The sequence below is a fragment of the Felis catus genome, chromosome B2 (assembly GCF_018350175.1).
Source record: "Felis catus isolate Fca126 chromosome B2, F.catus_Fca126_mat1.0, whole genome shotgun sequence".
Classification (NCBI taxonomy): domain Eukaryota; kingdom Metazoa; phylum Chordata; class Mammalia; order Carnivora; family Felidae; genus Felis; species Felis catus.
The window spans coordinates 12494669-12519000 of record NC_058372.1 but is presented as its reverse complement, the minus strand read 5'-3'; the positions used below and the strand labels follow the sequence as shown (position 1 = coordinate 12519000).

The 24332-nt window shown below is 48.5% G+C and overlaps 1 protein-coding gene across 16 annotated transcripts in view; it reads right to left on the bottom strand.

Moving 5' to 3' along the window:
- Positions 1 to 24332, bottom strand: part of ATXN1 (ataxin 1) — a 415607-nt gene that overhangs the window by 183087 nt on the left and 208188 nt on the right. For 14 of the 16 annotated variants that reach the window (XM_023253653.2, XM_045057078.1, XM_023253654.2 and 11 more), the window contains one exon: positions 12922 to 12982. The exons of the other annotated variants lie outside the window; for them this stretch is intronic. The gene's annotated coding sequence lies outside the window, so the exon portion shown is untranslated. The remainder of the gene's footprint in view (positions 1 to 12921; positions 12983 to 24332) is intronic. 16 annotated transcript variants of the gene reach the window in all.

Below are 24332 nucleotides of genomic sequence, written 5' to 3'. Positions count from 1 at the left end.
CGCTAGAGGGCACGACAACGCGAACACAATCCTGAACCCATCCCTCCCAGGGAAGGCTATTTTGCTGGTGAATTAACAACTCCCGCCTCCTAAATGGGCAGGGAGCTCACAGCTTGGGGGACGGGGACGCGGACACAACACCTGACCTCGTTTGTCTTTGAACACAATGGCCGCTGAAGTGAGTAAGCCTGAAGTGGAGCATCCAGCAGGACTGGGGGCTGACAGGCAACACTGCCTTCAGGTGGCTGTTTCCACCCTTCAGACGTCCACAACCTTCCGGGATTCCTTTTCTCCCTCGGGATCACCTCAGCAGCAACGACCGAAAAGCACACGACTTCCATCTCCTCTCAGGACTGCGTACGCGTGTTCTCAGACGTTCGGGCTGATCTTACGTCTACTGCGAAAGTGCTTCCCGGGGAGCAGGGGTCAGGGCAGTGAGGGCAGGAGGCCTGGAGCGACAGCGCTAGCTCTGAGGGGCACCAGGGGGAAGTGAGCGTGTCCGTCCGAGGCCTCAGTGGCTGCCCTACACCCAGAGGGGCCTCCCAGGCAGCCTGGCTTCCTCCTGCTCCGAGCTCCTAAGGGGGAGGCTCTGACTTCTCCTCCGTCTTGCTCTTCACCAGGCCCCTCGAATCTCTGTGCAGACTCTGGGGTTTCATCACCGGGCGGGGTGCCCTTGAGGCGGCCAGATGGTAGCTGGCAGCACAAGGCAGGAGGGCCGCCCTCCGCTGGGCCTCAGGGTGGTGGGGATGCCCTTCCCCTCAAAGCCAGCTCCTCAGAAGTTCTGCCCCGACGCCGCACGACAAAGGGCTCTGCCACAGAGTTTTCATACATACTTCTCCTTCCCCAGAAAGCACCATTTGTTTGAGAACCCGTAAATAGCTCCCGCAGAAGACACAATTTGCTCGAAATGCTTTGGAGCCGCGCAATGCATTATGCTGACAGCACCAGGAAATAGCAGAACGCGAAAACAGGAACATCTCCCGTCACCTCTCAACTCCACGGAAAGGAGTGAACGTTAAATGGAAACCAAAGCCAGCGTTGTGCTTCCTGGGCGCTCTGCTAGGAGCCTGCACCCCGTACTCCAAGGATGAAGTCGGCACACCCGTTTTCCTCATACTAAATGAAAAAAAAAAACCAAACCCCCAAAAAACAACACAGCACTTCCAAGCTCTAAGCACTTGAGAGGCCCTCCGTTTTAAGACAGAAACAAGTTTAGAAGGCAAGCTTTTTTATTTTTTGATTCCCAATATGTCCAAAAAAAGCCAAGAGGACCAGAAGGGGCTGAGGAATGTGTGCAGCGGGCCCTGCGACCCGCTTTCTCAGGGTCCCGTCCACGGGTCTCCAGACACCATGAGCGACGGCAGGTCAGGGCGGGCACCAAAGCCGGAAGCCTCGGCGGAAGGCACCACAGCGACGGGGAGGGCGGCTCGGACCCTGTGCCCACCGCCATCGGCACCCAACCGGAAGTGAGTAACAAGCGTCGCTTTCTAGGAATGTGGTGGCTGGCATCACGTGCCCTCCTTCCGCGTGGGTTTGTTCCAGCCAAACAGGACACAGCAGAGGCGTGGGTGAGGGCCCCGTCGGGCTCAAGCTGTGCGTGTCTTCGGCATCAGTCCTTTCGGCGCGAGCATACTGCAGAGGTGCGGCCAACGGTGGGGGGTGGGGAGGGGGGGGGGCGTCCAGAGTCCCCTCTGTGCCGATCTAATCTCAGGTCTCAAGGTTTCAGCTCCTGACTTGAGGAAGACATATTAAATACCCAGCAACGTGTTGATCTACGTTAAACCACGAACGGCCTCTCAGACACATCCTGACGGGACACAGGTTACCGTCCGTCCTGATGGAAAGTGATCAAAAGCCCCCAGACGCTTTGGTGAGCTTGCTCGCCAGCCCGACCCTGCTTTACTTTCCACGTAGACTACATCAAAAGAATACAGATATCACTGGAGACTCGGGACGTTTCAAGTCTCCAGGGCTAGTGCGAAACTGCCCCTCGAAGCTACGGAAGATGGGGGACAAAAATTAAAGCCGGCTTCTACCTTCTCCTGCAAACACACAATACCGAAGTCTAGTCATAGGTTAGCCATTCGTCTAAAGATACACCTCCCCCTGAGATGATAGAAGGTCCCGATCATCTAGCTCCTCCAAAGGAACTTAACTTACAGATCAGTCGAACGACTCATGGCGAATTAATGGGCCCATAAGAGGCACTGGAAAGACCTGGAAGGCCATGTGTCTGATACGCCCAGGGGGCCCTATGCCTTGCCCAGCTGTAGGAAGGGGGAGGGGCTGTGTAGAAGACAGCAGCAAGGAAAGCAGGAGGGTCTAACCAACACCCACGGCATCAGGAGGGCCAAGGGCATCTGCGGGAGAGGGCAGAGACTTCAAAGCCCTCCTGCTCTGTTACGCTTCCTGCACCTCTGGCCAAGGTGCCTGCTTCACAGAGCAGGGGGAAAGGACGAGGTGTTAGGAGTTCTCTTCTCCCCCGGTAGCATGTGGCTGGCATCAGCCGACGTCCAGGGAAAAGAGATGTGGGGGTAATGGAGCCCGGGCACTCTTCTCCGGCTCCTCTGAGCTAAGAGGTGCTGCCTGCGGGCTGCACACCGCCTCACCTTGTCTCATTAGACTGTCCTCTGTCCCTAGACACCTGCACCCGTGCGAGGGGACGTGACGAACCCTAGCAAGGATAACGGCACGCGGTGCCTTCCTCCTCTCTGCCGTCCGTCACACAGCATTCTCTCTCCTGTCTCTCAAATCAAGCCTGGCTCTCCCGTCGGACCAGAAGGACTGAGGAAGCAGTGCGCGGTGGCCTTGCGAGGCTCAGCAAAACCGTGCAAAAGCTGGACTAACCAGCAAAACACCCCCACTCGTTTCCCAGAGCCGTGGGGAGGCTGTGTCTAACAGCAAGGCAAGCCAGCGGGAGCCGGAGAGGTTTCACGGCGTGGGCCGGGAGCCCCCCTCTTCTTGGGGGTGAGACGCAGAACCACACATCGAATTTTACTTTGCTGGCCCACATTTCAACCACTTTATCTCCACTAGAGGGCCAGGATGGCGACGAAATTTCAGCCTAACACTGTGTTTGCTGCCGATTTAAGATTTAATCCTAGACCTCCTGGAGGGAGGGGCAGGGGAAGGAAGAGATCGTGGAAAGGCGGGGGTGACCACGATAATGCAGTCACTCCAAGAGGCTCGCGTCGGTCCACGGTTATGCTGTGGTTCTACCTGGGAAGCCCCAACCCACGGAATGACACTGAGATAAGCCCAAAACCTACAGAAGGGAGGACACCTTGCACAGCCCGTTTCTCCTGTCCAAATGATCACGCTGTTGTCGCTCGGCTCTTTTTTTCCCAGCGTCTCCCAAATCTGTCCCTTCATTACGCCCCCACATGAGCTCTCAAAATCTCAGCTCCTTATGCTTGTTAATAACCTCCTCACCGGGGCCCCCGTGTCTGGTTTTCTCCCCACCACCTCATGGGCCGTGAACACAGCGGTAAAGCTCACCTCGCTGCAACACGGTCGGTCACATCACCGGCTTGCTGAAAAACCTCCGGGGACCACCAACCCCCGATTCAGGACCCTCTCCACAGCACTGCCCCGTTCATGTGTACACACTGACAGGCAGAGGGCTCAGCCCCCTCCCTGTCCACCACCCCCACCCCACACCGGGAATCAACAAGCACCGTTTTCTAGGATTGGTTAGCGGTCATGATCACGGGTGCCTCCTTGGGTGCTGGTTTCTCTTGGCCAACTGCTACGTAGCGAGATGTGGTCGAGAGACCCATTCTTTGGTCTGACACGTGCGCTGTGACCTCCACACTACCTTCCCAAGGCAGTTTTCTGCTTTCTTTCCATACACTCTCCGTCCTGTATTGATTCACACGTACAGCTTCCAGTTTCTTTTTCACACGCAGCTGCCGTGTGCTTCGCTCAGTATATGTTTTGCTCCTGTCTGAACCCCGCTCCAGTCCCCGCTCCGGTTGGGAGCTGGGCTGCCGCTTACCGGCCAGGACCCTAGGAGGCGAGGCAGCGGGTGAAGGTGTGAGCCTGATACAGGAGAGAGACGGTGCGGCGTGGTCAAAGACACCCGGGCTGGAATCATGGAAGCACTCTGGACAGATTAACTGCTCTCTCCCTCATTAAGTTTCTTAATTTTTAAGTAAGGGCAGTGATCCCTACCTCATTCAAGAACAACAAAGCGAGGGGCGCCTGGGTGGCTTGGTCGGACTTCGGCTCAGGTCACGATCCCGCGGTCTGTGGGTTCGGGCCCCGCGTCGGGCTAGGTGCTGACAGCTCGGAGCCCGGAGCCTGCTTCGGGTTCTGTGTGTGTGTCTCTCTCTGCCCCTCCCCAACTCATGCTCTGTCTCTGTCCCTCTCTCAAAAATACATAAAGATTAAAAAAAATTGAAAAAAAAAAGAACAAGGCAAGAAAAGGCAGGCTGACACCAGACAACACGTGAACTGTGAAGCCATGCTGTGGACAGTTAGACAGCGGTGTGGTTAAGAGGCAGGGCTGAAGGTTGGGCGTGAGCCCAACCACCGGCCCTACTGGATGTAATCTGCCCGTGTCTTGATGATGTTCCGTTCACCATGGCTCATTAACGCTAGCTATGTGGTGGCTTGTTCGCATGTTCTTTTAAGTTTAGTAAAACCCTCTGACCAAGTCTGGGCTTCCGGGCGCCATATGCATTTACTGCTATAAATACCATCAGGCGTGAGTGACAGTTCGTTCCTATGCTCACTCCTTCTTTCAGCCTGCAAATATTCATGGAGCACCTACTGTGTGCTGGGCGGGTGAGAGACAAAAATGAACGAGAGGGCTAGAATGATACGAGCTGTATAAAAAGCTGGAAGCAGTGTCTGGGGCACAGCAGATGGCGTGTGTCGCTTCCAGGGCAAAGCTCTGAAGCGTTTCATTGCTGGTGCAAATGTCCAGCTTCTCCCTCTTCCCTGCGATCACGAAGGAGACCGCTAGGCAGCCGCATAAAAAGAGCAGAGCAGGCTGCATCACAGGGCGATGCCTGGAGGACTGGAGACTCACCGGATCCACAGCGGACCCTGCAGGAGTGAAAGCTAAATCTGTGAAGACTATAGGGTTGACTCTTCACGCAGCACAGCCCCGCCCTACCCTGACTAATACAACAGCTTCCATTTTCTCTAATGTTACCATTTGGCAAACAAGCATGTGTACTAATGCCCCGTGATGGTTCTCCTATGGACCGTCCTTAATTTCTTTAAATCTCCTTGACGTTGCCTGGGATCATGCCCTGTCCTTCCAACAAGGCCGGAGCCCTCCATATACAGTGACCTTGGTTTACACTTCTGGGGTTCTCCTCTTTACCCTCCAGCTCACATCCCCACCATTCCCTCCAAATTTGGGCATGAGCCTTAAACACAGCAACTGTTTAATTCATGACTAATGACTTCATATTTTAGGAAATAATCAGGAAATATTAGGAATAATTCCCTAATATTGGGAAATCATTCCCCCAATATAATGGCAGTTGTTTATTTTCGTTAACCAATACCACTATGCTGGCTGGCATGGATAATTATGAATTAAGCTTGATAGCTACAGTTAACACTTTAGGGATTCATGTGTGGATTTACTGTAGCCCTGGCCTCAGGATTCTATGTCAACCATGGCTAATCACAGGTTGTTTGCTAATCGTTTCTTCCTCACTGATTTTGTGGATCCCAGTGTCTGTGGCCCTATCACATGAGATCGGTCCGGGCTTCTAGGATTCTCATTCGTTCATTTAAGCATACAATCATTCTCCGAGAGTCAGCAGAGGAGAACAGCTATGGCATCAACTAGCTGTGAGAACCTTACTAGTCACCTTATCTCTTTGCGTGCCGTCCGTTTGCCCCCCTGTAAGGCAGGAGTTAAAAATGCATCTCAGGGCGACTGGGTAGCCCAGTCAGTTAATCTTCCGGCTCTTGATTTCAGCTCAGGTCGTGACCCCAAGGTTCATGGGATCAAGCCCCGCATCGGGCTTCGAGCAGACAGCACGGAGCTCGCTTGGGATTTTCTCTCCCTCTCCTCTCTCTCTGCCCCTCCCCGTTCATGCACATGCACTTTCTCTCTCTCTCTCTCTCTTTCTCTCTCTCTCTCTCTCAAAATAAATAAACTAAAAAAAAAAATGTATCTTGTAAAGTGGTTGTAAGAATCATACCAGCTATATATATATATATATATATATATATATATATATATATACACACATATACATATATATATATATGGTACTGGGAAAGTGGTTGTCAGTACTAGAATATAGTGGTTCCTGGCATGGTGTAAGTACTCTGAATGCTAATACGATTATTTACTGAGCACCTACTATATGGCAGATATTAGAGGGACAAGGATGAATAAGAACAAGAGGCTGTCCCGTCCCCAAGGAGTTTAAAATCTAGTAACAGTGATAAATATATAAGCAAATAAGTGAACCGAAGGGTCCAAGAGCCAGAGAGAGAGAGAGACAGAGAATAAACGCATGCACACACTCACACGGCAGATAGCGTCCCACGCACACACACGGACACACATGCACACACACGTGCCGTGTGCAACTGCCGGCAACTGGTGAGCTACACACAAGAAGGTGCTCCTTCCCCTCGGAAGAAGGGAAGCCAGGAAGGGCTCTGCAGAGAACATGATAGCTGGACCGAGTCTCCTGGGACGAGCGGGTATTTGCCAGGCAGGGGAGGGCACGGGGGCATCCAGGCAATCAAGGCGCGTGAAAAGAGGCGTAAGACCCCACTGACTCATCTAACAGATATTTATCAAACGCTACCTATGAACTTGGCACAGCGTTAAGTACTTGGATGCGGCAGTTGAGGATACTGACGGGGATTTTGCCTTCAGTGAGCTAACATTCTAATCGAGGAGATGAACAGGAAACCCAGTAAACAAGTCTATAAATCAAAGAGCTATGGAGAAAACACAGTGGCTCCGATGTCTGGAGTGAGGCTGGGGATGGCTTGCCCAGAGTAGCGCGGACAGCATGAGAGGTGTAAGCAGAGCCACTGTCCCCTCGGTCCTCCATGCCGGGTTTTTCCCCGAACCTCCTCTCACCCCACTGGCTGGACTTCATCTACCACTGAGTAGACTCAAAATTTTGAGCACGCTTTCCTTCCTTCTTCCCGCAGACAGTGGCCCACAGACTCACAATCTTCCTGCGGGTGGACTGTTCTAGACCCAGACTGGGGACGAGGGAGCGGGAGGCCCATGTCTGGCTTTCAACCTAAGACACAGCTTCTGACTCCGTCGCTGTTAGCTGTCACACAGGTGCATTTTGGCCTCCATGTGCCTTATTGTGCGGAGTCTCATTTCTCTGCTGCCGCAGAACTTGGGAAGAGAAGGGCACTCTTATTAAGATCAAAGTTTTCATCCGATAAAAACCTTCCCTCCCTCAACAGACCTCAAAACTAAATTAGGAACCACTATCCTCATCTATCAAACCTGTCACCTTAATGAAAAAATCTTTCAAATCTTTTACTTAATAGCTCCAAAGACATTGCCAGGGGTGTGTCTGAGAAGTCTGCCCCGAATGGTATAAGGCAAATTCAATAGCGGGAGCAAATACTGGGGGATGGGGGGAGAACAGGGACGATTTCAGCACCCGCATCAAACCCCAGGGCACCCACTTCATGGGTGGCAGCCACAAGGAGGAAGATGAGAGAATGTGAAATCTTTACATGTTACCTTCTGACTGCATATCTACACGTTTTTTTACAACCATGCTAGAAAAAGGATTCCTTGAATTTATCTTTTCTCTGACGAATTCAAAAGCACTTTCCATGTGTTCGCACGCTTGATTCACAACTTCCTTATGAGACAGGATGGGACTAGAATGTTATCAGGAAGAAATATTCATGGCCTGGTTACTATCTACAGGGCTCAGTTCTGAGCATTAGGGAACTGGAAGAAAGAAAGAAGGAAAGAAAGAGAGAAAGAGAGAAAAGGAAGGAAGGAAGAAGGAAGGAAGGAAGGAAGGAAGGAAGGAAGGAAGGAAGGAAGGAAGGAAGGGAGGAAGGAAGGAAGGAAGGCAAAGATTAAGATGATTGGTTCCTGACCTTGAATGCCCTACCCTCTATCTGAAAGACTGCTCAGATCCCCAAAGCATTATGCATGAAAAAAGGAAATACAAGACACCTGTCAAATAGATGGTAAAGATTTTTAAAAATGCTCCGGGAGTTCAGGGGAAAGGAACATCTGTTAAAATCAAGAGTGATTACAATGGTTTCATGGAGGAGTTCTACATTATTATTATTATTATTTTTTAATGTTTATTTTTGAGAGAGAGAGACACACACACACACACACACAGAGCATGGGCAGGGGAGGGGCAGAGAGAGAGAGAGAGGGAGACACAGAATCCGAAGCAGGCTCCAGGCTCCGAGCCGTCAGCACAGAACCTGACGGAAGGCTCGAACGCATGAACTGCGAGATCATGACCCGAGCCGAAGTCGGACGCTTAACCGATGGAGCCCCCCAGGCGCCCCCACGGGTAAGTTTATAGACAGGAAAACATCAGAGAGAGGTTAAAACCCTAGCTATCCGTGCTGGAGGAACCACACGTTCTCAGAGACTGCACCTCTGGCGGAAGCTGCTAGAAGATCAGCGATGCGCCCTGGACTTCTTCGTGCAGTCCTACTGCGCCTGGCCTCCTGGCATCACACTCTACCCTGGAAAGCGTCTCCTGAATCTGAGGAGCACAGTAAAAGGGTTCTCTGTTTCCCTAGATTTCCCACTCGCTCCGGTCCACTGCCCACTTTCCAGCCAGAAGCAGGACGGGGACCGTAGGCGAGCGTGAACAGCAGGGTCAGTTAGTAACAATCACAAAGTCCCGACGCGCTGAAGGAGGGGGGAGGCCGGCCCGGGTGAGGAGCGGGGGATCCAAAGGGGCATCGGGGCTGTGCTCATCCTGCCCCGGGATACGCTGGCTGCCACGGTCATTATATTTTTTCTGGCTGCACAGACATGTTGCTATGGAACCGATACATGCCATTGCGACTTGGCCTGGAGCAAAGAAAATCACATCACTGGCAAGCGCGTTTCCCTGGATTTCCCTTAAAGGGATACCATCGACGGCACTGCTCCAGCTCAGAAACAACAACAGTATTGTTCCAGGGTCCAGCCCTCCGCATACCATGAAACGGAGCCCAGCCGCTCATGTTCTACAAGGTGTCCACACACGTGGCACGTGGGCCTACGTGGTCCAAACCCCAAGTGTGGGGACCGGCCCCTACCCGCTTTTTAAGTAGGAAACGCATGGCTTCCGTTTCTGTTCAATTTCCCTGCAACTGGTCACAGTCAACAGGCTGCAGTATTTGGGGGGATGATTTGACGCCTCCTGATTGTCAGCTTCGCGCCATTCGTGACCCCGGTGGGGACCGAGTAGCCCCAAGTGGTCCGCCCCCCCCACCAGCTTTACCGTTCTCGCTTCGGGCCTCACTAGCAGCCGCTTGCTTGCTTGCTCTCTCTCCCTCCTTCCCTCCCTCTTTCTTTCTTTTTCTCCCTTTCTTTCTCTCTCCCTCCCTTTCTTTCTTTCTTTCTTTCTTTCTTTCTTTCTTTCTTTCTTTCTTTCTTTCTTTCTTTTTCTTTCTCTCTCTCTCCCTCCCTCTTTCTTTCTTTCTTTCTCCCTCCTTCTTTCTTTCTTTTTCTCTCTCTCTCCCTCCCTCTTTCTTTCTTTCTCCCTCCTTCTTTCTTTCTTTTTCTTTCTCTCTCTCTCCCTCCCTTCCTCTTTCTTTCTCTCTCTCTCTCTCTCCCTCCCTCTTTCTTTTTCTTTCTCTCTCTCCCTCCTTCCCTCTTTTTCTCTCTCCCTCCCTCTTTCTTTCTTTCTTTCTCTCTCCCTCCCTCTTTCTTTCTCTCTCTCCCTCCCTCTTTCTTTCTTTCTTTCTTTCTTTCTTTCTTTCTTTCTTCTTCCTCTTTCTTTCTTTCTTTCTTTCTTTCTTTTTCTTTCTCTCTCTCTCCCTCCCTCTTTCTTTTTCTTTCTTTCTTTCTTTCTTTCTTTCTTTCTTTCTTTCTTTCTTTCTTTTTCTTTCTCTTTCTCTCCCTCCCTCTTTCTTTCTTTCTTTCTTTCTTTCTCCCTCCTTCTTTTTCTTTTTCTTTCTCTCTCTCTCCCTCCCTCTTTCTTTCTTTCTCCCTCCTTCTTTCTTTCTTTTTCTTTCTCTCTCTCTCCCTCCCTTCCTCTTTCTTTTTGTTTCTTTCTCCCTCTCTCTCTCTCTCTCTCTCTCCCTCCTTCTTTTTCTTTCTCTCTCTCCCTCCTTCCCTCTTTTTCTTTCTCTCTCCCTCCCTCTTTCTTTCTTTCTTTCTCTCTCCCTCCCTCTTTCTTTCTCTCTCTCCCTCCCTCTTTCTTTCCTTCTTCTTCCTCTTTCTTTCTTTCTTTCTTTCTTTCTTTCTTTCTTTCCTCTTTCTTCCTCTTTCTTTCTTTCTTTCTTTCTTTTCTTTCTTTCTTTCTTTCTTTTTCTTCCTATTTCTTTCTTCCTCTTTCTTTCCTTCTTTCTTTTTCTTTCTCTCTCTCTCCCTCCCTTCCTCTTTCTTTTTGTTTCTTTCTCTCTCTCCCTCCTTCCCTCTTTTTCTTTCTCTCTCCCTCCCTCTTTCTTTCTTTCTTTCTTTCTTTCTCTCTCCCTCCCTCTTTCTTTCTCTCTCTCCCTCCCTCTTTCTTTCTTTCTTTCTTTCTTTCTTTCTTTCTTTCCTCTTTCTTTCTTTCTTTTCTTTCTTTCTTTTTCTTCCTATTTCTTTCTTCCTCTTTCTTTCCTTCTTTCTTTCTTTTTCTTTCTCTCTCTCTCTCTCCCTTCCTCTTTCTTTTTGTTTCTTTCTCTCTCTCCCTCCTTCCCTCTTTTTCTTTCTCTCTCCCTCCCTCTTTCTTTCTTTCTTTCTCTCTCCCTCCCTCTTTCTTTCTTTCTTCTTCCTCTTTCTTTCTTTCTTTCCTCTTTCTTCCTCTTTCTTTCTTTCTTTCTTTCTTTCTTTCTTTCTTTCTTTCCTCTTTCTTTCTTTCTTTCTTTCTTTCTTTCTTTCTTTCTTTCTTTCTTTTTCTTCCTATTTCTTTCTTCCTCTTTCTTTCCTTCTTTCTTTCTCTAAATGAAAAGTACAAAGCAGGTGTGGGATCTGGCCCTTCCCCACATGGCTGAGGCCCTTAACTGCCATCTATTTTAGTCTTATCCATTTCTTGATCCCACAGAGACCCTTGGGTTCTCCAGGAAGCAGGGGACCTCACGTCCCCACATTATATACGGTGGTGTGTGCTCTGGGGATAAAGCTGTTGGGCTTTTCTTGGGTAAGATGAGAATATAGAAACCTTCAAGTTGCGCCCCCTAACGAATACACATTCCTGCGCTCCGTGCATCTGGGGACGGGACAGGAGGGTCAGGATTAGGGTAGGAAGCAGATGATCACCAGTGAAGTAGCAAAGCCATGTTCCCGTCCATTAGAAATCAAACCGTCTCCGTCCCCAATACGAAGCCATCGAGTTCCTTAATGATGACTCCCGTTAGGGTGGAAAGGAAGCTCCCACTCGTTACGATAAGGTGATTAAGTTGCCAAGTGGGACGAAACAATAGACACAGCTTCTCAATACTACACTTGGACCATCCCGCGCTGAGACGGAATGCTTTGGAAATACGCGCATTTGGCTCTCCGACCCCAATGAACCCGGTCCAGAGCCAGCTCTGGCACAGGCACCCTTGCAAGGACCGCAGATCAGCCCGCCTTCTGGGGTTCCGGAGGACGATCACTGTCTCACTCCTCTCTCCATTGTACTCCACAACAGCACTCTCATGTGAGAACCAGTACGACCTTTTTTTTTTTTTAATGACGAAATGTTTCTCCGGAAGTGTCTACGACTGCAGGTCAAATCTGTACTGCACCATCAGGAACTTGTTAGGCATTACTCTGCAGGTGCAGACAGTCCCGGGGGGTGGGGGTGGGGGGGTGCAGGTCCGCAGCTGGCCAGCAGGCACCTGCAGGTGCAGCACGGCTTCTAGCTGCAGAACAGACGCGCCGCTGAGTCTGGGCTCGTGTCGTGGCACTGGGGACGCGGCGGTTTGGGAGGCGCAAAGGAAAACATCGCCTCCCAGATGAGGTCCGTGACGGGAGTGTCCCGGGTACGCCCGCCCGGCCAACCCCTCTCGGTAGTAGCCAGGGAGGATTCCTGTAAAGTTAAATAGTTAAACAGCATCCCTCTTGATAGGTGCCTTAGAGGGATATTATCAGGTCAAACCACCTGCAGCCTTGTATCCTCAGAAAGGAGATTCCAAAGACGGTGCTGTGCCGGGTGGGGTCGGGTCGGGTCGGGGGGCGGCGGTGGGGGGGCGGGGAAGCAGGGGAAACCACCACGCAGCTGGGAGTCAAGTGCATCTCATCACTCCAGCTCTACCGCTGTCTGAGAAGCCCCTGGACAGAGGATACGAAGCCCTCTGGGCCTCAGTTGCCCCATCTGTGCACAGGACCTTTGCCAGATGGGCTCTAAGGTCCCATGTACTGTTCACATCCTATTATTCCCTGTCACGATACTCATGACACAGTGTGTCATATGAACAAAACGGACGGTTTCTCCTTGCCCACGGCTGTATTTCTGTGCAAGTCATGGGGAGAAAAAGAGAGCCTTCTCTCTTAATCCTCTCTGCTAGCTGCACAAGGCAACAGCGATGATGGTAATAATTCATAAGAGGCAAAACATGCGTGTGCCAAAAAGAAACGGCAGAAAGATACGAGAGAGAAGCCTTCCCTTCTGAAGGCAAGAGATCTGAACCTTTTAGTTCCAAGTGGGAGAAACTTCTAGAGAACACCTGCTATGAAGCACTTTTTCTTGGAGCATCACAATAACCGGATAAAATCTTGATGTGAAAATATAATTAAAAATACATACACATTATGAAAGATAAAGTAAAAATACAGAAAAGAGTCAAAGGGTCACTCACCCTACGAAAACGGCAGACTGGTTTCTTTTCACCAAGAAAAAGGACTGATTTCTTTGGAAAACTGGAAGAGAAAAAGATTTTAAATGAACAACATGAAGTCTGTATTAGAGGTCAGTGCAGGTGTGCAGGCCTAGAGATTATAAAAAATCCCAGCTCCCAGCACTTGGGCACTTAGTAGGTGCATGGCAATTGTCTGATGGATGGTGGGCATCTCATAGTTTGGGCAACCACATGGATTTTGAAAACAGGAGCTTTCAACATTTAATATGCAGAAAGTAAGCATGTGCGTGATTTTTTTTTTAAGATTTATTTACTTTTCAGAGAGACAGCACAAGCAGGGAAGGGGCAGAAAGGGAGAGAATATCCGAAGCAGGCTCTGAGCTGACAGCGGTGAGCCCGACGCGGGCCTCGAACCCATGAACTGTGAGATCATGACGTGAGCCGAAGTCGGGTGCTAAACGGACTGAGCCACCCAGGCGCCCCGTGCAAGATTCCTTTATCACGAAATGCACGAACCTTGTGATGTATATGGTGGTGCCCGGGAAACCATTTTTCAGGGGGGACTGTCTGTGGTCCCACGGTGGGGCTAACTGAAGATGCCTTAATGAAGTGTACCCCATAACTGCCCTGTGCCCTCTCCCTACACCCCTTCCCCACCACAAAATGTACACCCACAACTCCGTGCACCCCCCCCCCCCCGAAATCAGTAACCCCACAGGGATCTGTAATTGGGTTCCTATGGGAATGGGGGCTTGGTCGAGAGGCGCTAGAGGCCACATCTCGGGCCAACTGAGTAATCCCACGAAGAAGCCACGGCGTTTTGGGATCAAGTGTGGGAAAGAACGGAGAGGATGTGAATGTTGGAAGCGGAAGCCTGAAAGACGAAGGGAGATCAGGGGTGACTTCAACAGGCTGTGCGATCTCTGTCACATAAGGAACTCTGCTCAAGATCCAAGTTTTTAAAAATTTCCAGAGACTGTTTCAAAGACGCCTTTGCAGGCTTAGGAGGGAACGTGAGGCAGAGCTGGTCTAGCTCCCGAGAGTGGCAAGTTTCACATGATCCCAGAGCATTTGGGAGTAAGTCTACGAGCTGGAAGAAGCCACTGCTTGCTTCTCCTCTCTTCCCCTACAAGGAAGAGAGCGCTGTGGCCGTTCAGACAGTAGGGACAGTCTCCTCCTCAGGACACCCACGGGTGGCAGATTCCCAGACCCAGTGTCTCAGAATCTCCAAGGCGCACCTCCCAGCCACAGAGAGAGAAACCTGCCTCCTAGACTTTCAGGCTGTGCTGGGGGACGGGAGGGCTCCCCAGACCATGTGGTTCCGCCTCTGGAGAAGTTCACGGTCTACCTGAAAACACTCCAGGGTAACAACGCAGGAGCAAAAGAGGGTCCAACGCTGGTGCCATCTCTCAGCACCTTCTTTTTAAAGCAACACTTTAATAATCCGCTCACATAAATTAACCGTTTTCATCCTCACGGTGGCAAGATGTCTACAGTCAGAACCACAGGGATCAGAAAAGCTGATTTTCGGAGTCAGACCCGAGTCGGTATCTCAGGTCAGTCGCACATCAGCTGTGGGACTCAAGGCGCGTACACGCTCAGGACCCTTTCTTTCCTCAGGGGCAATACTTGTACCCACCGTGCATCACGTTTCAAGCTCTTGGTGGGTGCTCGGGACGTAGAAGGCACTTAGGAAAAAGAAAACGCTTTGATGCTAGGTGACACAACACATTTCTCTGTCTGCAACAATCCAGAAGACACAGGAGAGATTTTTATAATTTTGTAATTTATCAAAATGTGAGCACCTGTATTGCATTCTCTTTCTCTGCAACCCCTCAAAATTAGATGAGACAAATGAGAGCAAAGTAGAACATTTACCGTGAACAATTAGATAATATACACGAGGAAACAGCCCAAAGGAAGCAAATCAGCAGGCCCCACTAACAATCACTATGCACATTTTGGCTCACAAGGCTCTAGGCTCTCTCCTACACTCAAGTGCACAGAATTTTTTAGACATATACTTAAGTAAATAAAATTATATACATACTTATTGTTTAGTCATAGCATACTATGGTAGTATTCACATTGTTTTTCAGCCTGATAATATTTTACTTATTATATTACAAACCTCTTTTCCTATCAATAAATTCATCCCCATCATAATTCTTTTTAATTTTTCAGTTTAAAAATGTTATTTCTTTCAAAGCAGGCTTCACGCCCAGTGTGGCGCCCAATGTGGGGCTCAGACTCACAACCCTGAGATCGACACCTGAGCTGAGATCAAGTGTCATACGCTTAACTGACTGAGCCACCCAGGTGTCCCACCATCAAAATTCTTAAACTACAAGAGCAGCGCGTGGAAAGAATGAACCACTCGATAAACAGGGGCTAAATGTACAGTCTACCAAAGTGCCCCACACTTATGAGAAATGTGGTACAGAGTCTACCAAAGTGCCCCACATTTATGAGAAATGTGGTACCACGTGCGGTAGCACATGGTTCTTTCCTTTGACATTTTTGTCAAGATACAGAAAAAGCAGATGATATAAACACCAGAGGTCTTCACGAAAAATTGTTTGGGTTTGAGTGGGTGTCCCTTAGAAGACTACAAACCGGCCCTAACACCACAGAGAATAATATCACAAAGGACAGCATTCAGCGAGTTTCCAATCTACTGGAAGGGGACAACACTTCAAAGCCCGGGGCCAATGATGGATAGAGGTGTCTACTCCAGCTACAAAATCGTAAGTGTGTCCTGTTTCAGTGTGATGACGGTAAAGTTACTTCATGACAGAAAGGTAAACTGAACATTGTAGATCCTTGAGTGGATCTGGGCTTAAAAATCATCATCGCGTTACATAAACTTCAAAACCTGAAAAACAATCAGAATTTACCATGTCTAGAAAACCTCTAGAGGTGGAGTGTTTGTGCAGCCTCCATATTTCTAATCTAGCTTCCTTCTTGAAGGGAATGGTTGAGTTGCTAAAACATACGTGATACGGTTTTGCTTGAGTTGCACGACACATCCTCGTCCCTGATTGAGAAAATCGTGCCCTACCTCGAAATGCGACGGACTGGCAAAATTTTAGGAAAATACCGCTTTTGAGGGGAGGCTCGGGAGTGGACGTATCCCCACAACCAGCAAAGAGCACGGGTGCTAATTCCTCCTCCAGTCGTTAACGTAATCAACCCTTCTAAGGATTGCCAGCACTGCCGGGACAAGCAGGCAGGACGTGGGGGACTGGCAGGGAGCAGCAGAAAAAGACAGGACTTAACTGTGGCAGCAGAGGAATGCCAGCTCTGACACCAACTGGGAAATCCCAGAGAGACCAAACGTGAAGAAACAAAGAAGAGAGACATCACCGTTTGACTTCTGAAACAGCCAATGAACAGGTGCTAGGCCACTTTGCATTCTACCTTCCAACCAAAGTTCCCCAAACTTCACCCATCCCCTGTCCAGCTGATGCAATTTTTAGGGGAAGTGACGGTCTGTGAAGGACTCATGCTCTTGGAAGAGACTTCTACTGTTCTGTCTTGACCACATGAAGAGTCAACATTAGGAGATAAGAACACAGATCTTAAATTTTAGCCCTGGATGGAATCTGAAAAACATCTCCTCCGCTACTCACACTAGGGACTTTCTAGCACAGAATATGGGCTGTGTGACTCTTAACAGATCTCCTTTGATGGCAAAATTCAGGAGCCAGTGAGCTGTCCCTAGATCTGACAGTGAACGTCTTGTAAGAACAGAGGTTTCGCTTTGCTTAACTCTCTTGTGGTCTCTGCTTTCTCCATGAGAAAGAACCAGAGGGCCGGGCCACGCTGTATGCTACGCTGTGTCTCCAAGGCTAAATGATGCGCATTCTTAAATTTGCTTTCAAAGGGTCCTTCCTATCTTCTGATGGTGCACGTGGGGTGGCCCAATACTCATTCCGTATCTCAGACCTGTAGAGACATGGAAAATTGTGCCTTAAATTCTAACATCTTCGTCCAACTGCATACCTCTGGCAATGATGATCTAGCCAGGAAAACTGTGCTAATACTCTATGCCCCGCATGTACAATCTATTTTTGGACTACTGACTTTGGAAATGCGTATCTTCTCATTGTACGATCATGTAGCATCATCCTAGGCAATCACGCTGGATTCCTTAATATTAGCTACAAGCACGTACTGAGTGTCCTGGCACCAGGCATGTGGATTTTTATAAGAAAAGCTGCAGTAAAATAGCACTCTGTGCGACACACACAAAAGAGCACTCACTTTCACCAAATAAGCAGAAACTCCTTTGCTGGGCTGTTGTGGTTGTTTTTAATGTTTATTTATTTTTGAGAGAGACAGATCATGAGCAGGGGAGGGGCGGAGAGAGAGAGGGGTGGGGGGGAGACACAGAATGCAAAGCAGGCTCCAGGCTCTGAGCTGTCAGCACAGAGCCTGATGCGGGGCTCAAGCTCATGGACTGGGAGATCATGACCTGAGCCGAAGTCGGACACTGAACCGACTGAGCCACCCGGGCGCCCCTCAGGTTGTTTAATGGAGGCAGCAACCAAGGATGCCCGAACAAAAGTTATCCAGGACATGCGGTGGTGAGCAGTGCTTTAGTCGCCCAACAGGTGCCAGGCAAGCATTCTCCAGGCAGAACAGCAGGACCAAAGTGCTGACAGTTGCAGCGACACAAAATGTAGCCTTGGCAAGTTGGTCTAACAATTACTTTGCATCATTCTGATTATGAGCCACAAGCATGCAATCAACAGCACAGAGACGATCTTAAATGATCTCCATCAGCATTTTACTTTACTTATCAAAGCGTGGCAGATGGAACACACTCTCATCTGACCTCAACGCAATGTTAATGACCCAGACACAAAGAACGCCAAGGAACAACGGCGGTGCGAGAGCACTGGCCTTGCTGGGGGCCATTGGTTACAATAGATGCACTTTATTTCGTTCAGTTTTTCCATTTATTACCTCACCGTAGAAAAAGTAATATTTGTGCGTTTCTCATCTGGTAAATTTATCCACAGTCTAACTCAATGTAAAGACTTAAGTAAGTTTACAGATTCCTCCAGACTTAATATTGTGTGTCATACATTGCTCTATAAGGAGCACATCCCGTATTCCAAAATGCATCTTTGTGGGTACACATCTCCCCCACTAAACTGCAGCCCAGCTCCGAGAGCCTGGAATTTACATCATTTATTTCTGTTTTCCCAACACCTAGCCCAGTGCCTGGCATATAAAATACGCAGAAATGAATGAATTCTCACCAGGCCATAAAGAAGAAGGCATGCACGAATAACACCAAGTTGTTCTGAGAAGCCCCTAGAACTTCAAGGGGCAAGATCTGAATTGCAGAACTTATCTTCACATTGGAATGGTAAATACATACGAAGAAATATAGTGGAGATCTGCTCTTGGGAAGTAAAAATATACAAATATCAAAACAAAAACATACCCTTATACCGAGGGAAGAAAATCATTTGCAAAACGGCCCTCCCACTAGATCTAACTTCAACAGCAAAGCCTGTAACCCAAGAGGGGGATAGTATCTGGGGATTGGTTTTCAAGGAGAGTAATTATAATCACAATAGGTTGGAGTACCAGCTCTTGGAGAGAAATACTGATTGCTAGATTATGGGGGAGATTTTTCCTTCTCAAAAAGTAAAGAAAAAGGACCACAAAGTTCTTAATATATCAGCACTATTACAACTAATGCCTATCACTTCACCGACACATTTCAGTTGGGGCAGTAAGATTCCATGAAACGGGACAGAGATTATATATTTGCCTTTATTAAAAAAAATTTTTTTAATGTTTGTTTTTGAGAGAGAGAGAGAGACACACACACACACACACACACACACACACACACACAGAATCCGAAGCAGGCTCCAGGCTCTGAGCTGTCAGCACAGAGCCGGATGCAGAACTAAAACTCATGAACTGCGAGATCATGAGCTGAGCCGAAGTCAGATGCCCAAAAGACCGAGACACCCAAGCACTCCTATATTTTGCCTTTAGATAAATATCATATCTGCAATAAAATGTGACATCTCGCCAGGTGCATCCATTATCGGGATCCTATTTGGATTATGCAAATGACTGCCCTACCAACCACTGTGTATAAGAAAATGTTTTCAGGTAGATGCTACTCTCAGCTTGATGATTTCTTGGGTATCTGTGTTTGTGAGGGTGTGTGTGTGGTGGTGTGTGGGGGGGGGATTTTCTAGTGGTCTCAAAGGATATTATATACAATGTAATAAAGTAATATATACAATATCTTTTAAAAAAGGGTTTTTTAATGTTTTATTTATTTTTGAGAGAGAGAGAGACAGAGTATGAGTGGGGGAAGGGCAGAGGGAGAAGGAGACACAGAATCTGAAGCAGGTTCCAGGCTCCCAGCTGTCGGCACAGAGCCTGACATGGGACTCGAACCCACGAACCGTGAGATCATGACCTGAGCTGAAGCTGACGCTTAATGACCCAGGCACCCCTCTATACAATATCTTATACCCAATGTTTACTGTTCTTGAATTGCCAAAACACACTACATAGACTTTTCAAAGGCAGTGTCCATATACCTGAACGATTCTTTGAGCAGTTAGTGTAAGTTTATTGTAAGCAACGCCAAAAGGCTAAACAGAAGACGAAATAAAGTCAGCAAGCAGCAGGATCTCAAAATTCCGGAGCCGGCAGTCACTGCCTTAGCAAAGCCGCCCCTCTGACTTGGGGGGAGGGAGCAAGAGAAGCCGATGCTATTTTTAGGGTGAAAGGCAGCATGTTTTTCATGCTCTACACTTTAGGGCCCTGTCCGGGCTGCAGCCTCCGTCACTGAGTTAGAGACCAAGGCTCCTTCACCAAAGTTCAATATGAATAGGACCTGGCACAGGGGGAAAGGGAAGAGTTAGATACTCCGGCTCTCAAATGTGCTGCCTGCGGCAGGGACGTTTCAGGCACATCGGGCAGTGGCACAGGAGGTGCCCCGATCAAATCACAAAGGCTTTAAGGACACAATTTTGGGACACATATAGCTGGAGTTCAGGAAATACTTTAAAAGCTGTAATACTCGTATCTATGTGATCTTTATAGTTTTCAAAGTGCTCATTATAGAATGAAAACGCAGTGTCAACATCTCTGTATCATAGACAGGACGTTTAACATGGGCCTTTCAAGTGTCGACAATAGCCAAGGGCTGGCAAACTTTTTCAGGAAACGGCCAGGTAGCAAATGTTTCAGGGCCCGATGATCTCCATCTCGACCGCTCAGCTCCGCCCACTGCAGCACCGCAGAAGCCACAGACAATACGATCCCGATGGGCGTGGCTGTGTTGCAATAAAACTTTATTTACAAAAACGGGTACGGGTGGGAATTGGCCCACAGGCCAGAGTTTGTCAACCCCTGGTCCAGAATATCATGATGCTGGGAAATGGTAAAACATCATCTCTGCTTCTCCTCTTCCTCAAAATAGATTGTGTTTTCGTTTATGTGAACATTAGCAAAGGGAACGTCACTCAAGTGGACTTGGGAGACTAGAAGGGGAGCTGTACTACTCAACATCAATCGTAGGAAAATTGTCCATTACAGACCCCAAGGCGAGAATCAGCAGCAGGAAAGAATCGACAATCGCGGGTCCCACCAGGGGAAGATGCACCTCACAGCTCTGGCTAGCACTCAACCACCCCTCGAACACTCAGCCAGTGAGAAACGCTCATGACCTTGAACTCGTGCTCTTCTCCAATAGATTTTCATCCCAAACAACTCCTCCCAACGTCCTCCTGTTCCATAAAATAACGTCCCTTTCTTTTGCGTGCTGGACTTGCCCATGGTTTTGCCGGAGCTTCCATGCCCCCAACATCTGCTCTTTGCTATTCCCGAATAAACCCATTTTTGCCAACAAAGAACTGAAAGTTTTATTTTTAAGGTGAACACCTCAGCACAAAGTTAGGTGGCAATAACATCCAGTAGCCAAAAGCTGTGAATGACTTATGTTGGCGGTATCCACCGTTAAACTTCCCCCACAATAAGCAGCAAGGGCAGATTTTTTTCAGTATGAGGTGGAGTTTTACAGACCGGCAAGTCTCCGTGCATTATCCCTGCATTAACGTACGTGCAAACAGAATAGAATAGACGTTCCCACAGAACGTCAGATACATGTCCAGTAGCCTCTTGAAGTAGTATACTATCCAGGTAATCAAGACGAGAGCTGTGCAACCACAAAAAACAAACAACCTGATTAAAAACTGGGCAAAGGAATTGAATGGACATTCCTCCCCAGAAGACATACAAACGGCCAACCGGCACATGAAAAGCTGCTCGATATCTCTCGCCATTAGGCGAGTGCAGATCAAACCCACAATGAGACCATTCACACCCCAGGAGGATGGCTACACACATGACAACAACAAACACAAAGCAATGAAAACAGAAGACAACACGTGTTGGCCAGGACGTGGAAAAATCGTAACCCTCGCGCACGGCCGGTGAGAACGAGAAATGGTGCATTTGCTGTGCAGAACAGGATGGGGGTCCTTCCAAAAATTCAGCGCGGAGTTACCACACGGTCCAGCAATCCCACTTCTGGATGTGTGCCCGAAAGGCGTGCAAGCTGGGGGTTGAACACATGTTTGCGTATACCCAGGTTTACGGCAGCACGACGCACAAAACCCGCAAGGCAGAAGCAGCGGCTCAAGTGTGAATAAAGAAAACGTGGTAGATAATACAACGGAATACTATTCAGCCTTAAATAGGCCAGAAACTCTGACACGGGCCACAACATGCACAAACCCCGAGGACGTTTGCTGAGTGAAATGAGCCAGCCACAAAAAGACAAACACTGCATGATTCCACCTGTATGCGGTACCCAGAATAGTAAAAGCCATAGAGATAAAAAGTGGAGCAGGGGATGCCTGGAGGTGGTGGCGGGAGGGGTGAATGGGGATTTACTGCTTAATGAGTCCAGAGTTTCATTTTGGGAAGATGAAAAGCATTCTGGAGATAGATGGAGGGGGACGGCTGCACAACAGTGTGAATGCACTTGATGGCCATGAACTGCTACTTAAAAATAGTAAATTCTAGGGGCGCCTGGGTGGCTCAGTCGATGAAGCGTCCGACTTTGGCTCAGGTGATGATCTCGCGGTCCGTGAGTTCGAGCCCCGCGTCAGGCTCTGTGCTGACCGCTCAGAGCCTGGAACCTGCTTTGGATTCTGTGTGTCCCTCTCTCTGTCCCACCCCTGCTGGCATTCTCCCTCTCTCTCACTCTCTCTCTTAAAAATAAATATGAAAAAAATAGAAAATTCGATGTTACATACATTTTCTCACAATTAAAAAAAAGAAAAAACAACTTTGTGAGCACTTGGCCCTCCATGGGAGCTTTTCAAATGATCTCTTTGGACCAGGAAAACCCAAAGACAGCCAAGTGAGCCTTGCGTGAGATGGCTGGATTATGGCAGGCCGCTAAGGAATTTGAGGGTTCTCGGAAATCAGTTAAAATCTGAGAGCCTTCACATCTAGGAATCATTTGGACCAAAAGCGAATACGAGGGCTTCTGTGATTCAGGGGGAACTCTGCACGGATTTGTGATATGGGCAGGATTCATGCAATATTCTTTCTGAGTGCTACATCCCCAGAGACACGACTCGACAGTGGGTCAGGAGGAGAGTCTATTACAGGCAGGAGTAAAAGTTAGGGATGGAAGGCCACACGAAGGGCAAAGAAAGGTAAAAGAAATCCCTGTAATGAAGGCAAAGCAACCCCCTCTTTTATGAGAACAGTGAAAAACTCACAATCTCCAGGTAAGAGGAAGTCTCTGTCTCCATCCCTAACCTCACTCTCCTTGGTCACACATGTGTGACCACCTTTCACGGACTGGCATGAAATGTAAGCTCTTCTGAGTCTAATTCTGCAGAACACTTAATACGGCATAGCACGCCTAAGAGGTGACCTCATGAAAACTATCTTTATTTCGTGTTATTCCAGGATTACTCAGGTGTCATCCTTGCAAAAGTCAAGCTAATACGGGGCTGCATTACCTGCGCCAATCATGAGGCCGAGTCATGGTTTCTCAGCCAGAGGAAGATGATACCACTTCTTCCCACAGTTTCGATACAAAGTAGGAAGATACCTCCAAGCTAGCCCAGCCCTAAGAGAGGAGAAAAGTCTGGCAGCCACGTTGTTGATACACGACATTAGTGACTACCCTTAGGTGAGGATGAGTCTTCCCACACTACACAAACCAGATAGAAGGCTGTGTCATTTCCAGCTCAGTTATCCAGAATGACCACGAGAGTGTCCATATACCTCAACTACCCACAACGTTTTCTGGTGACCAGAGTTTTAACCAACCTGTAGTAGAACGTAGTTTTCATCGGAGGGCACACATCTCTATTAGAACCATTTTTACAGTTCTTGTCAGGGAATTCAAAGCAGGTAACAGAAACGTGTATTTGCAAAAAAAAAAAAAAAAAAAAGACAAAAAAAGAAAAAAAAAAGACATGCAGGGTAAGGGTTTATGCCAGATGTTTAGACAGCTAAAGCCAGTAATGTGCAGAAAAATGTTCAATAACTAGCTGGAGGGGACAGAAAAGCCGTGATCTGTAGTGTTTGCAGGTATCTGTAGTCTAAACATTCCTACCACGGCCGATTTTAAGCATGCAATATAATGCCCACCTGCTCTCAAAATTCCTCAAAACCTAAGAGTTGGCTTGTGAGCGGCAGCATGAACTGGCTCCAACACACCACTGGCTGAAACCCGTTTCCCTCATCCCGCCAAGATCCATAAACCCCGTTTCGTATCTAAAATAACCACCCCCACCAAGCTAAATTCCATCATTAATCACGCCTCTTTCCATCTACCAAAAGATATCTGTTCTCACCGCCACATCTTTTTCTTGCCTTTTCTTTTTTTAAGTCTCCTCCTCTGGAATAAAGTTCACTCAAGTCCAATCTTATGTAGGGAGGCTTCTTCAACTGCTCTGAGACAGCACTGGCTCTTCTCTATTTGGAATTTCTACAGCGCTTACGGTCTACTGTCCTCTCACTGGATTCTAGGAGGCTGGGTTCCATGAGGGCAGGGGACGTTCTCACAGTGCTAACTAAGCACAGTGCAGGGTCTGACCCGGCCTGAATTGAATGCAACCCGCTGGCATGACTGGTGGGGCCAACTATCCAGGCCGCTCCGGTGAGCTAGCTCACCAGCTGCTCACCCCTGTGCACGCCAAACTCTCACAAAAGGAGGCAGAGAACGAATACTTGTTGAGCGTTAAAATTTCTCCAAGCCCCGGTACCCGGAACTTGGTTCCCAACACCATTCCTCAATCAAAGGAATCGGGGCTAACTGGAGAAATGGCCGATTCCAAGATGGTGGCAGGGAACCGTCAAGGTGAGCATGAAGATGTTCAGAAAGAAAAACA